Raw genomic sequence first — 14,149 nt, 5'->3', positions numbered from 1 at the left:
TATGCAGGCCCCTGTTCCCTCAGAGGGGGCCTGTGTGTGGGCCTTACCCATCTTGAGGGTGGTCAGGCTGGCGAGGTGGAAGGTGTGGAGTGGCTGCTGCGTTGGGATCTGCAAAGGCCCAGATGGGCTCCTCACCTTTCCCACCTGATACTTATGCTCTCTGTCCCCTATGGAACGGTGTCTTTTGAGGAGCTAGAGGGGGGGATCTGGTGGAGCTGGGGACTCAGTGGGAGTCCCCCGAAGAATAGGTGATTGGGGTGTGGGACTGGGTAGGCTGGGGGCAGATGGAAGGGGACATGTACGTCTCCCTCCTCACCTTCCATTTTCCGGGAGCAGTCAGCCTCCTCAGCTGTCACTAACCGGGGGAATCCCAGTCCTCCATGCTGGGTGACAGAAGGTTCCCCCTTGCCTCCCCCTGCCCATGGCTGGGAAGCAAGGAAGTGAAGTCAAAGGCAAGTGTGGGCTGCTGTGGGGTTCAGTCATTCAGCAGCTGCCCCCAGCTGAAGCTAGTCCTGCCTGTTAATGCCCCCACTTTCTTCAGGTAAGGGAGTAAAGGAACAACATGGAGAATGAAAGACACGTCTCTGCCGCTATTTTCCCCTTGGCAGGCTGCAAGTAGAAGCCCTTCTCGCTGGTGGTGTTAGGTGTATGGAATCGCCTTGTCTCCCCCATTTCATATACTTGATGCAAGAATAAATCTGCCTCATGAATTCACAGAACTGCCGAATGCCCACAGTTGCCATAGCAGGCAATGGGAGCTAGTGGTGCTCAGCACCTTTAAAATCAGACCATGTAAATGCACTGGGAGTGTCTGCCTGCCCCTGTAAATAGTGCTCGTGACCCAGGCCCCATGTTCTGCACAGCAATTTAGACATTAATTAGGCAGCCGAGACCTCACAATGATGTACTGAGGTATCCGTTCCACCTTCTCCCCCAGACCAATCAGGAAAGTGTAACTGACTTATTTTCAATATTAAAATCAGTTCATTTTCCCACTGTCCCCAATTTTAAATGTGCCACAGATGTGTCTGCTGACAAGGAGTCGCTGCCATTGGATGAGCAGGGAAAGTGGGTAATTATAGCAGCTGGGTAGGGGAAGCGTTGTGGCCTTTGCATTGAAGAACATGTGGAAGGTGAGTTTATTTTTTAGTATCCTGGGGGCTGCTGAGGCAGGGGATACATTGCCCCCTTTTGGACAGGGTCAGATTATACATTTCTGGGGAGAAGAACTTTGACTTCCTCAATCCCCACACCCATCACCCTTGAAGGCAACCAGCTGACATGCTTCACTTCACTCCGATATCTGCGACTGCATCCAGACAATGAGGATCTCAGCTTTGGTTTAAAAAATAAAAATCTCTAGCTCTCATGGCTGTAAAGAAAACTCTCAAAATTTGAATCACATATAAATGGCTGCAGTGATGTCTGTGCTTAAAGACCACTAGTTTAATGTTTCTGCTAAACAGATCTGCTGGGAAATAGTAACGTGACAGTTAAATTCTCATCAAGACTACAATGTTAACATCCCATTGAGATGAATGAAGCAGTTCACACCTCTCAGCAGAATTGTTTCAGGCTGTCTGGAGCTCAGGCAGACATTGCCACACAGGGGTACATTTGATTCACATTTTGAGGGTTTCTTCTCAGCCAGGAGGGCTCGAGGGTTTTGTCTTTAGTTAGGTGAAAGCTGAGATTCTGGAACACAATTGTGTAGGAATTTAAAAATAATCTGCAATTATGTGGCCGTATAATCGTGTTAGACACGCTGCCCTAGTTTGACTCAGGTCGGCGATGATACAAATCTGGCACCTTCTTCCTCCACGCAGCAGTTCCCTGTGGGTACCTGAGTCATGGTAATGTACTCTTCTGCAGCAAACACACTGTTTTGCCTCAGTCCAAGGCTTCCCCAACCCTCAAGCCTTCAACAGCTTTGAAGAATTTTAAATGGAATTTGTAGCATTTTTGAAATGTGCCAGATCAACTGTCCTGGAGACTGATGCCCTCAATGTAGTGATAGCAGGGGCAGTGGGGGCAAATTGAATTTTCCACTTGCCAAAGTCCTCAGAAGGATGTCAGGACGCATCATTGTGGCAACTGAGCGCCTTCTAGAGATTGAGTTGATGAGCATTTGTGCCACATGGTACAATCTTGTAAGAGCTAAAACTCTTGTAACATCTTCTCATTCCACTAATGTAAAAGTAAGCAAGAAACAACCCCTTAGGCTTTATGAGGTCGCCTATATTTATCTTAAAGGAGCAACAGAGGGCACAAACAACTTTGCAGTTCACCTTTAAGGGCATCCACAGAGGATTAGCTAGAGTTTATTCAGTTTAACCAGTATTAGCTGGAGTTTATGTAACAAGAAACTTAATCTGAGGATGGTGGAAAGAAAAAAGAAAGGGATGGGAGAATTATCAAGTTAAAGCAGAAATTATTCCATTGGGGAGAGATATCTCTTGACCTCCTAGGGAAGGGATCAGAGGCTACAGAGATGTTATTTTTGTAGGGTGCAAAAGAGGAATGAATTGGTAGGCTATTCCTGGTAGAGCAGTACTGGTTGGGAAGGAATACCCCCTTAAACCTAAGGAAAGAAGTCACCCATAATCCAGAGCCCGTTTGAAATGCAGTGCAATATTTTCCATGCCTTTCTGGGCAATCGGGATGTTATTTTTGGTCACTGCGGCACACCAAGTGTGGTTTGTAGCATGTGCAACAAGAAGGAAGTTCTCAGTTGCTCCTCATTGTTTTTGTTCCTATTGACCTAACCATTGATAGGTGCAGGATGTGAATATAGCTCCAAGGATGTAATTGGGGAGACTTGGAGACAGCTCGTCTGCTAGGGACAGTGAGTTGTCACAACAGAGTCTTTCATGTTACTCCTTTTCAAATGAAACATCAGGCGAAACAAACACTTTGTTTGCTGTCTCTGTTGACCTCAGTATAATTTGTGGGACTAACGGTTTAATCCTACCACATTTGTTTTTGGATGGGAGGGGTCTTCAAAATGTATTTTATGGGTAAAAAGCACAAAGAAAATCATATTGTTATTGTGTCATTAGTGAAATACATGAATATGCTGCACAACCATGCAGATAGGATAACAGCCTCATGCAGTTAGATATTATTATTACTGGATATCTTTTGTTAAGCTCTGACAATATGTACAAGACCCAAAAGGGCCAGATCTTGTTGGCTTTAAATCACACATAGCTTCATTGACATTGGTGGAACGATGCCAATTTACCCTAGCTGAGGCCCTGCCTGAGAGAGCTTACAGTGTAAATGGGATATAGCACCTTTCATTTGAGGACATCAGATTGCTTTACAAATACGAGTTGATTAAACTTCATCTAGGTATTATCATTCCAGTTTTACACATGGAAAGCTTGGCTAATAAATTGCTAGCATGCACCCATCCAAGGGCATGTCTGCATTTACCGTGGATCGATGCTGTGGCAATCGATCCATCCACCGGGGGTTGATTTAGCAGGTCTTGTGAAGACCCGCTAAATTGACCGCAGATCGCTTTCCCGCCGACTCCGGTACTCCACCGGAACGAGAAGCATAAGGTAAGTCGACAGGAGAGTTTCTCCCGTTGACCCAGCGTGTTGTAGACACTGCAATAAGGTGACCTAAGCTACGTTGACTCCAGCTACATTATTCACATAGCTGGAGTTGCGTAACTTAGGTCGACTTAACCCCATAGTAATATAGCTAAGTAATTGCACCAGAAAGCATCTAGATACAATGCCAACAAGGTTAGCTGAACAAATGAGGACTGGCTGCCATTAAGATAACCTCCTGAAGTAGGGAGACCCCAGAAGAGTGATGTCGTGGTTGCTCACCCAATATACACCAGATGTCTTATTCTCGTGCTACATGGTAGAGACCCAGTAATTATGATACATATAGATACATTCCAACACGATGACACTGAGGTTGGCGAGGTGGAGAAGTTTAAGAAAGGTTCTGAATGTCTTTATTTTGACAACCCAGATGCCTCTGCTTGGCTTGTATGAAGAAATTTGTGCTTAGCATTTTTGGAACAGGTATCCTGTCCAAACTGAGTCCCTAGTGCTCGGAGTTATGGGCTGGGAAGATTTTAGCTGCAGCATGTTTTAGTGACTTGAGGGGAGTGATGAGTGAGTGGGTGAGTCTAGAGAAGAAGTTTATACTAGTTAATTACCTTCCTTCAGGTCCGTCCTTAAAATTCTCCTCTTTTGGTGAATAATGGCCCCCTGAAAGTGGCTAGGCAGGTGGTGAGCTGTGGTTGCTGCTACAGATTGGCTAAGAACTGTACACACAGCCAGTGTGTGCTAGAACATCCTATTATTTCTGTTACCCTGTCATCCCCTCTGACTCTGCCTATTTGTTTCATCCGTCTGCTATGTCTCGTCTTTTAAACTGTGTCCTCTTTGAGGCAGGGGACTGTCATTTGCTATGTGTTTGTACAGCATCTAGGACAATGAGACCTGACTTGGTTGAGGCTTATCAGAGCTACCACAATATACGTATTATATAGTCACAAGTAAAATCAGAGATGTCTAGGGCACAGCCCCAGGGTTAGCAGCCGGGATGGATTTGGAAGTTGCTGTAGAGAAAGAAGTGGCAGGAACAGATGACGGGATGCGTGTGGGAGGGGAAGGAGACAGAGAACCATGTCAGCATCATGCAACCTTGTGAGACAGTGCAGATGGTGGAGTTATCCCATGGGAGGGAGAGGAAAATCCAAAAAACACGTGCCTGTAATTCCAGAGGGACATTGTGCATTGGTTAGTGATTAGAAAGTGGCATTTCTCTAGTGCCTTTTATCCAAAGACCCCAAAGCGTTTTAGAAAAGCATTAAGATCCTGGGGAGGAAGGTACTACCACCCCTGTTTTATAGAGGGAGACACTGACAAACAGAGCGGAGAGCCCCCTGGGCCAAAACCCTGGAGGATGTTTGCAATAGGGCTGTGAATAAACAGAACCACCCCTGTGCCGTAACCTGGAGGCCATCCTTCTGCTGTACATTCCACCCATCTTATATATTTGCCTAGTGTCACTTTTAAGGGAGTATTATCTCAAACTTGCCCAATTCAAGTGTCAGTTTAGATGAGTTATGCCTCTAAAGAGGGTAATTGGGACTAGTGTCACTTAGCGTAACGGGCCTTGTGGGTTTTGATTCTGCATTCAAATCATCCTGCTGGCCATAAAGCACAAGGACCTTAGTGTCATGTTGCTTTCACAGGTTTCATAACTTATCAGTGTTGGTGGAGGTGCCAGCGCAGCCCTTCTGCAAAGTTTCATAATAAGAAATAGCATCTTGCATTTTCTGGCATAGCTAATCTGGCTGAAAAGGATTAGGAGAAACTAGAAAACAAATTATTTCTTAGTTGCTTCCGCCAGGATACATTATTTGTTGTGATCACAGCCATTTGCTACTCACACAACAAGCGGGAGGTTAACCAATTAGCGCTCACACACGAAACACCCCCAGTCACGGGACATCATATTAGAGCTGTGTTTTTTGTTTGCTGATAAAATTAAGCTTTATCAAGATGGTTTATGGCTTGCTGTAGCCAGAGTGTTTAATGGTTTGAGAGAAAAAAAGTACGGCTTCTTAATATAGCCAGGTAGCAGGCACAAAGATTACCTGGTTGCAAGGTTTGGAGACAGGAAGGGATTTTCCCCAGGGCATATTGGTAGCAGCCGTGCCCATATAACAAACTGTGGCCACGTATATACAGGTAACATGGTAGTCATGCAGGGTTTGAACCCAGAAACTTCAGCAGCAGAAACACAGGTCTCTGCCCCTGGTGCTAAAGGGAGAGCTCCTTTAGCAGCTGATAGGCTGTGTAGCGACTGACAAATCATTAGAGGGTGCCCTGATCTCATGCCATTGGCCACTATATTTCAGGTGGCTCTCCTTCCTCTGCGGCACGGAGCAGGAATTGTTTATTCATAGCCCTTCCCACCTCTCTGTGGAACTGCGGTTTGTTCTCAATCAGCCATGAGCAGAGGGGAAAAAGCTCTCCAAAGGTGAAATCATAGAATATCAGGGTTGGAAGGGACCTCAGGAGGTCATCTAGTCCAACCCCCTCCTCAAAGCAGGACCAATCCCCAATTTTTGCCCCAGATCCCTAAATGGCCCCCTCAAGGATTGAACTCACAACCCTGGGTTTAGCAGGCCAATGCTCAAACCACTGAGCTATCCTTCCCCCCAAATGCTACTCCCTTTCTATGCTCAGCCCTGAACAGAACTGCCAGTCATTCTACATTATGTATAGCTGGAGCTGGTCTCTCCTAAAGCACTTTGAAGTTAACTTAGCAGAGGCCATCACACTGACATAATGTATTGCTATATAAGGAGAGATTCATGGAGGGAATAATGCTTGCCGATGAGGCGTAAGCATGGACGTCAGAAATAATGTGACCAGTGCAAGATGTAATGCAACAAAGTCTCTGCTGAAGACAAAACGTTTACAGGAATGTAGATTAGCCTTGAGCCTTTGGAGAATAAAAATCCATCTGACTTTCCAAGCATAGAGAAGTCTTATCTAAATGCCCAGATCATAATGTTTGCAAGTGCATAGTAACAGGGTAGTTTCCCTTTAAATAGTCTGTGAGCCCTCTACTGGAGCTCACAGTGTTCTATGCTTTGGAAGCTGCCAGACACAAGTTAAAGCAGAAGTAGGGGTATAGCTAGGCATTGTGTGTTTGTGTTGGCCAGGGTTCCCTCCCCACTCTGAACTCTAGGGTACAGATGTGGGGACCCGCATGAAAGACTCCCTAAGCTTCTTTTTACCAGCTTAGGTTAAAACTTTCCCAAAGTACAAATTTCGCCTTGTCTTTGAACAGTATGCTGCCACCACCACGTGATTTAGACAAAGAAGAGGGAAAGGACCACTTGGAGTTCCTATTTCCCCAAAATATCCCCCCAAGCCCTTACACCCCCTTTCCTGGGGAGGCATGAGAGTAAACAAGATGAGCACAAACCAGCCTTGGATTTTTAAGACCCAAAAAACCCAATCAGATTCTTAAAAAAACAGAACTTTATTAGAAGAACGAAATAAAGATAAGAGAACAACTCTGTGAGATCAGAATGGAAGATAATCTTACAGGCAGTCAGATTCAAAACATAGAGAATCCCTCGAGGCAAAACCTTAAGTTACAAAAAGACACAAAAACAGGAATACACATTTCCTCCAGCACAGCGAATGTCACAAGCCAAAACAAAGAAAACCTAACGCATTTTCTAGCTAGATTACTTACTAACTCTACAGGACCTGGAGGGCTTGTATCCTTGATCTGTTCCCGGCAAAGGTATCACCCAGGCAGACAAAAGTCTTCCCCCCCCGCCCCCCAGATTTGAAAGTATCTTGTCCCCTCATTGGTCATTTTGAGTCAGGTGCCAGCCAGGTTACCTGAGCTTCTTAACCCTTTACAGGTGAAAGGACTTTGCCTCTGGCCAGGAGGGATTTTATAGCACTGTATACAGAAAGGTGGTTACCCTTCCCTGTATATTTATGACAGTTGGTTACTAAACACAATCATTTGACACCCAGCTGTGCTAGTCTGGTTTCTTCACAGGGTGAACTGGTGTGTAAAGAGCAAAAGACACAGTAGAGACAGCCTTGGACACTCTTGCAGGTTAAACAACGATTGCTTTGGCTAGAGGGGGAACTAAAACAACCTTTGGCTCAGGTTCATCCTCTGGGCCGTAATATGGACTTTTGTTTTATCCTCCACATGCACAGGGTGAGGTAGAACTCATCAATAAAGGGACCCCTCACCCTGCCACTTCTATCTATGCAGGGGCATCACTGGCATGATGAGGGACCAGAAGAGGGTATAAGTTTGAGCAGGCTGTTTCCTACCTTAACACACCCTGACCGCATCCTGGTGCTTTTCTTACACTCCTTTTGGACACCGTGATTGCCACCAATTTACACTTGTTTAGGCATAGTGTGCCGAATGCAGGGTGATGTGCAAGAGGGGTTAGTAGATTACATGTTGGTAAATGCAGGTGAGATTAAGGATGCCTAGAAGGAGTCTAAATTTCCATAATGGACATGCTGAGGACCAGCTCTACTTAGCACCTTGATCGCACCGCACAGACATTAACCAATTAATCCTGCCCTCCCTGGATCTCCAAGCCCTGAATGAATTAAGCCCCCCAACAAGGTATGCAAATATTATCCCTCCTGTACAGACAGGGAAATAGACACACACTGGGCTTGTTTGCCCAAGGTCCCAAGGCGTGAGGGTCGGTGTTAGAGCCGGGATTAGAATTCAGAAGAATCTGTGCCCCAGGTCATGCTTAGTTCACTAGACCATCCATGGGGGTCTGAACTAAGCCTGTCTGAACAGGTTTAATTCTAAGGGAACAAGGGGCCTTCTGGAGTTGCCCAGATGCTGTTAACATGTTGCAAACTATAGGCTATCTCAGAACACACTTTTACTTCTAATCGACTTGTCCTGAAATGGATCAGCACCAAAACAGGCTTCAGACACGCCAAGGCAGAAAATCCCACCCCGCCCTGTAGACTGGGTTACAAAAGAGGCTGGCTATGTCAGAGGGTCAGTGGGTTTGCCCCATTTCGGGTTTGCATGAATCGCTATGGCACCATTTGCTCACATCTCCGTGTCTGGAAACGTGTTACCCAGATGCTGTTGCTGTCTCTGGAGGGAGGCAGCAGAAAGTCAGGACAGTCTAGTTTCAAAAGCTCTTCCTTGCGGGGGAGGATTTGTGGCAATTTGCTCTAGTAGATTCACAGACAGGCTACGTGTCCAGTACACGTGAATGTGAACTAGAGGGAAGGTTACAGGATTACTGTCAATTCTCTGGCTGAACTGCTTGCTGGATTGTATATTTCACAGGCTCAACGAGGCTCTCTGTGAGGGCCTTTTGCTCTTTCAGGTGCTAATTAAAGATGGGTGAGCCAGCTGGTGGTAAAACCTGTTAGGTTTGCCTGACCTGTCAAATTGTTAGAGTTCAAAAGGATTAGAAAAGGAATGTCAAAGAAGGCTCCCAGGAGACAGAGGCCCCAGGTCCTAGCAGCAAATCAAAGAAGTGGGAGGAGGCAAGGTCTTTGTGTAACCGGGATAGAGAGAGACCAGAAATATTTGAAGACAAATGATCTCTACATTGTTCCCTTGCTGAACTGAAGGCCATCCGAGTGCTGATATCTAAGTAAGTGAGCATCTGTTTGCTATTGATCTGGTAGTATCTTTTGCGGCTGACATGTCTTCCATGTGTTGGAAGACCAACTAATTCTAAAAGGTGTACACCAAGGAATACTGCTACACAGCCGGCGATCATGTGGGTGTCAGAAGCTTTGGGGGTGTGACAAGATCGCCAGGGATAGACAAAAACTGAAACTACAACCAGTTCACATTAAACACTTTGCCAGAGATCAATCCAGGTGGCACATGATCTGCAAAGAGGCCAAATCCATTTGGGATTTGCCATGGCCCAGATCCCTGATGCTTTCAATGGAAGTTAGGATCCTAAATACCTCTGAGGAATGGGGACTTTTTGTCTGAGAACTGGGGCGTGAGGAGGGGGAGGGGAAATTAGGCATACTCATTTTCTAAGGTTTGCTAGTAAAGGTGAAACATGATATGGAGCAGTACAAATAAAACATGCTTGTTCATTGCTACTGTACGTCAGCAAAAGAAAAGCCAAGAGAGACCTATGCAGTGCAGAGCTGCCCATGTGGTGGCATCACGGCATGGAGCAGAAAGGGAACAGTCTGTTCTGCTCTGGTGAACGCACGTTGGTGGTATTGTACTCAGCTGGGGTACAGGAATAAGAACACAGGAATTGCCAGCCTGGATCAGAATAGCATCCATCTAGTCCAGTGGCCCGTCTCTGCCATTGGCCAGCACCAGATGCTTCAGAAGAAGGTGCAAGGAGCCCTGCAGTAGGCAGTTATGGCCTAGCCTACTTTCAGACTCCCAGTCTCCTAACTCCCAATCTCTAGAGTTTACCAACCAGATTCTGACAAATTGGATGGAGTTCAGAGGAGAGCAACAGTGCTGACACTCCAGAGGAAAAATTCCAAGAGCTGACTCTACATAACTTGGCTAAGATCTGACTAAGGGGAGGACGTAGTCAGAGTCTGCCAGCATTTGGAGGGCACACATATCAAGGTTGGGGAGGAACTATTTAAGCTTGAACAAGGGAGCATAGCAAGTGGTAATTGGCCTCCCCAATCTTGATATGTATGCCCTCCAAATGCTGGCAGGCTCTGACTATGTCCTCAAGGCAAACTCTAGGTTGAGCGTCAGGCGGAATATGATGGGTTAGTCTGTGGAACAGTATTCCAAGGCAAGCGATGGAGTGCATGGAAATTGTAGAAAGGGTGCTAGATCATCTGATGACTATTGCCCAGACCCTAAAGGTATTTAGGTGCCTAACTTCTATGGGAGTTAGGCACCTAAATACCTTTGAGGATCTGAGCCTATGTCACCTAAGTATCTAGATGAATAGGCATCCTCCCCACAGGCCATTTTTCCAATGCACATTTATCAGAAAGGTTCAGGTGAGTGGGAAGTACTGGAGCAAGCTAAAGCAGCATCCTTTGCCCCTGTGCAGACCTGGTCAGCACGGGCAGGGTACGCCACCTTTTATGGTGCCCACTGGCCTCTGCTAACTTTGGGATCTAGGAGACAATTCTTCAGTACTCGTGACAGATGGACACACTGGGACAGATCTGTGGCTCTGGCTGAGCTATGCGCAAGGCAGGATGTGAGGAGGGTTGCAGAGAGGGCACTATGCTTCCCTTGTTTCCCCTCCAATGCTGGGGGCACCCAGGAGCTAGTTGGTGCAGCTTCAGAGTTGTTCTATGTGATGCCAACTGCTAGCAGTTTCCTAGAGGTCATTGCACTGGCCCAGATTGCCAGTGTGCAAAGAGCTTGGCCAGACCTGTTCCTGTTCTTCCAGGCCCCTATGCTTGGAGGGGGTCAGGAGTGTGTGGAATAATGCCAGCAATGCTGGCTTTGCAGAATCCAGCTGGCAGTTTCAGGGTATTTTCCCTCCCCTTTCTGCTATTGGAGTGACACTCAGGGGCCAAAGCTGGGCGGAGGATCTGGCCCATTGTCTTAGTTACATCAGAACTCATTTCCCAATGCACTCCACAACAATAACCGGTGCGTAACCATGTAGTCCCTGACATAAGGGTCTTATAAAACCAGCAGAGACACATGTCATGCCCCAAGCTGTTGGCTTTACTGTAATATGAGGAGAGTGCACAAAATTGATTAATTCGCCTTTCGGAATGCAGTCGTTGTGGCTTGCCGATGCTCTAATGCTTGAATTGTGCTGGTTAAGCTCAGTGGTAACGCTTTGGGGGAAGAGCATATTTAAGTGAATGGGTGTCACAGTGATTGAGTCATGCATCTGAGGAAGTGGGTATTCACCCACGAAAGCTTATGCTCCAATATGTCTGTTAGTCTATAAAGTGCCACACTACTCTTTGCCGCTTTAACAGATACAGACTAACACGGCTACCCCTCTGATAGAGTGATTGAGTGTAACACTGAGGGTTGCTGAAGCCCCGTGACAGTGCTCCAACCTTTTGTGTGAGCTCCATCTAGTGAACTCACGGAGGAAGTTACACTTGCAGCGAGCTGGAATGTTTCCCAGAAGGGTTCAGATGGCTACACTGTGCCAGTTTAGGGAGACAAGGTGGGTGAGGTCATATTCAAATTGGAACAGTACACAGTGTTGGTGTAGCCGTGTTGTTCCAACGATATTAGAGAGACAAGGTGGGTGAGGTCATATCTTTTATTGGACGAACTTCAGAAGAAGATTCTGTGTAAGCGCGAAAGCCTGTCTCTCTCATCAGCAAGCTGGTCCAATAATAACCGCTGTTGGTGAGAGAGACAAGCTTCTGTGCATTCGCACTTCTGAAGCTGGGCCAGTAAAAGAGCTGACCTCACCCTCCTTGTCTCTCTAATATCGTTGGACCAATATGTCTACCACAACACTGCATACCTGTTCCAATTTGAATTTCATCGACATTAGGCCTACATGCAATCCAGTCACCGGAGCTTTAGCCAATGCAGTTTTGAATGACTTGAGTTTTGGGGCCTTCCACTTGGAGACTATTCTACAGTCTAATAGATGTTACTACTAATTCTTTTAATCTCCTTTCATAACTCAGTCCTTTCAGGATCTTAGGCAACGGACTAATGCCCAGCCTTATGTCACCAGGGACTGGCTCAGTTGAAGAGTTTTTTAGACCCACTTATAAGGGAGGGATTGCATCTGTTGGGAGGCAGGAAAGTTGGGACCCTGGCATGGAAGGAGACCCAATTTCTTCCTGCCATGGCCTCCCCACTACACTCTCAGGGTTCCAAGGATTTCACAGGTGTTTTTAAAAGGCAGACGATGGCTGCTTGGGACCTCATGAAAGCAGCAGGGTTGGAATTCAGCTCTTCTTATTATTTGTATGTGGAGAGGCTTGTAGGGGCTTTGTGCTGGGAGAGAAGCTGAGCCCTGATTAGGGGGCAGGGCTTCTCTGACTAGGGGTCCCATAAAGGTAGCCTGCCAGTCAGGCAGCAGCACAGACAGCTGTAGTGGCATAGGAGCCAGCAAACAGAGCTGTAAACAGGGGAGTTTGAAAGGGGAGTTTGTATTGTGGTGCTTGTTTGGGGTTTGTTTTTGCTGTGGGTGGTGGTGCTTTGGTGTGGTTTGTGTTTCCCAGATTAACAGGATTTAGGTGGGAAGGCTGTGACAGGTACAGAGGCAGCAGTGGGAGTGACTCATGTCATGGAAGACACAATGAAGATGACTGGATGTGGAAGCTGCGGTATGTACATGATCCTGGAGGGGGCACCTGGTAAGAGTTTTGTCTGCATGAAATGCCATCTGATAGAGCTGATGGAGGAGAAGATCCGAGGTTTGGAGATGCAGGTGGAAAGTCTGGTTGAGTTTAGGAAGGGGTTTGAGCAGATTATGGAGCAAAGACATGAGGTATCTGAAGGGAAAAGCTCAGATTTGCAGATGGAAGCAGGACTGGGGAATTCTGAGGGGACGCTCGGTGAGGAAAGTGGTCAGTGGAAGCATGTGACTAAAAGAACCAGGCAGAGGAAAAGACGGGCTAGTGAAGGAGAAACAGAGCTCAAGAACAGGTTTGCAGAGTTGGAAAATGAAGAAGCGTCTCAGCAGGTTGTCACTGAAGGTGGAAGGGCAAGGAAGAAGAGAAGATCAGCTAGTCCTATAGGAAAAGGGGAAGAGTCAATGGAGACTACACAAATATGAGCCCCAGGAGGATACAGGATGGGTTGAAGAGGATTACAAGGGAGAATAGGAATGGAAAGAACTTGCAGCCAGAGGGAACAGGGGATAGACTGGAGAATAGCACCGTCACCAGGAAAAGGCAGGTTTACGTGATCGGGGACTCTTTACTGAGAAGAATAGACAGGCCTGTAACCATAGCTGATCCAGAGAATAGAAGGGTATGCTGTCTTCCAGGTGTTAAGATACGGGATGTAAACCTGAGGTTGAAAAGGATCCTAAAGGGAGCAGGAAAGAATCCCCTAATTATCGTTCATGTGGGAACAAATGATACGGCTAGATTCTCGCTGCAAAGTATTAAGGGAGACTATGCTAGGCTGGGGAAGACGCTTAAGGAAATCGAGACTCAGGTGATCTTTAGTGGGATTCTGCCTGTTCCTAGAGAAGGGCAACAAAGGTGTGACAAGATTATGACTATCAACAGATGGCTTAGGCAGTAGTGCTATAAGGAGGGCTTTGGGATGTATGGCCACTGGGAGGCATTCATGGACAGAGGACAGTTCTCTCGGGATGGACTTCATCTGAGTAGGGAAGGAAATAGACTTTTAGGATGGAGGCTGGCACAACTGATTAAGAGAGCTTTAAACTAGGAATCTGGGGGAGATGGTTGGGAGATGTCCAAGTAATCTCCACACCAGATTTTAGCATTGAGAGGGAAGAAAACAAAGTAAGAAAGGATCCAGCCTTGCGTAGGAGAATGTATATAAGGAGGAAGGGCAGTGTGGATACCAGTCTAATAGGTTACACTGGCTGTAGAATGACCGTGCCTAATAGGGTACAGAATGTGAGCGAGGCCAAACAGCAAAAATTAAGATGTTTGTACACCAATGCGAGGAGCCTAGGTAACAAAATGGAGCAACT

The sequence above is a fragment of the Chelonia mydas genome, chromosome 2 (assembly GCF_015237465.2).
Source record: "Chelonia mydas isolate rCheMyd1 chromosome 2, rCheMyd1.pri.v2, whole genome shotgun sequence".
Taxonomy (NCBI): Eukaryota; Metazoa; Chordata; order Testudines; family Cheloniidae; genus Chelonia; species Chelonia mydas.
This window is presented reverse-complemented; position numbering follows the sequence as displayed.